Raw genomic sequence first — 1441 nt, 5'->3', positions numbered from 1 at the left:
AAAAAAACTAGCCTGTTGAGTGGTGTGTGGGAAGGGGCCTGAGACACGTCTGAGCCTTCTGGCCTAAGGCCACTACTGGGTAGTGTTAACTGCTCTGCCCAGGAGGCCAGATCCGTGCCTGCAGTTTCAGTGCCTGCAGTTTCAGTGCCGTGCTGAGGGCTCCCACCCCTGCCTTGTTCAGTGCTCACTAGGTCCCGGGCCCTCTCCTGCGGACAGGGGCTATGAGCAGAAAACAGATGGCGCCCTGTCAATTACAGTCTGCTCAAGGCATGTTACAAGATTCCGTGGAACACTGACAGGAAAGAAAGCACGCGGCTGGCTGGACAGGGGAGGATCTGATGGGCAACACCAGTTTGGTCTTGAAAAATGAGTAGCAGTTTGCCAGGTGGACTGAGGACCCAAGCACAGAGCCTGGGCACTTTGGGAACTGGAGGATTCCAGATTCCTTGTCGTGGAGCATGAATTATCTGAAGGGTAATGTGCCACTAAGAGGATTTTAGCCTAGGAGGCACACAGTCAAGTGTGTGTGATAGAAAGGCCGCAGTTAGGGAGGCGAGTGGGCAGCATGGGGCACGTGGGCAACTGCAGAAACTCCAGAGAAGCTTGGGGTCGGGCAAATCAGATTCCAGACCAGGTTCTGGCCCCTCAGCCTCGGTTACTTCATTGGTAAAATGGGGGCATTCTCTACCTCAGGGTGAGACAATTATGTGTTTGAGGCATCATTAAATAACCAAATACAGGACTTGGATTCAGAAATTCGGCTAAGTCAGAAGTTCGACAGAAATGGCACTAGCTCTGAGGCCTTAAAAGTTTCCAGACACCTAACTTTTCCCCTCATCTGTAAAATGAGGCCACCAATACTCACTCATCTCACAGAATTGGAAAGATTAAATGAAAGAATGCCACTAGACCAGACTACCTTCTCACCTGGAATATCATATGAGTCCCTAACTGGTCCCCTGCTTGAATCCTTGATGCCAGTGATCCATTCTCCCCAAGCAGCCAGAGGAATCCTCATAAATTATCCCCAGCTTGGAACCCTTTAATAATGTCCTTTTGCACAAGGGATAAATTCTTTTTCTTCCCACCCCACCGTGACCCCCCGTGTGGAAGATTGGCCCTGAGCTAACATCTGTTGCCAATCCTGGTTTTTTTTTTGCTTGAGGAGGATTGGCCCTGAGCTAACATTTGTGCCCATCTTCTACTTTGTTTGTGGGATACCTGCCACACCATGGCTTGATGAGTGGTGTAGGTCCGTGCCCAGGATCTGAACCTAAACCCCGGGCTGACAAAGTGGACTGCGCTGAACTTAAGCACTATGCCACCAGGCTGGTCCCAGGGATAAATTCTGAATGTCCTATTGTGGCCTATGGCCCTGCCTAGTCAGCTCCTCAGCTTTTGGTTCAGTTGGAATGTAATTTGGGCAGAACAGTTTGGAGGC

Source organism: Equus asinus, chromosome 5 (genome assembly GCF_041296235.1).
Source record: "Equus asinus isolate D_3611 breed Donkey chromosome 5, EquAss-T2T_v2, whole genome shotgun sequence".
In the NCBI taxonomy this organism is placed as follows: Eukaryota; Metazoa; Chordata; class Mammalia; order Perissodactyla; family Equidae; genus Equus; species Equus asinus.
The sequence above is the reverse complement of the archived record's forward strand: the minus strand, read 5'-3'. Positions refer to the sequence as shown.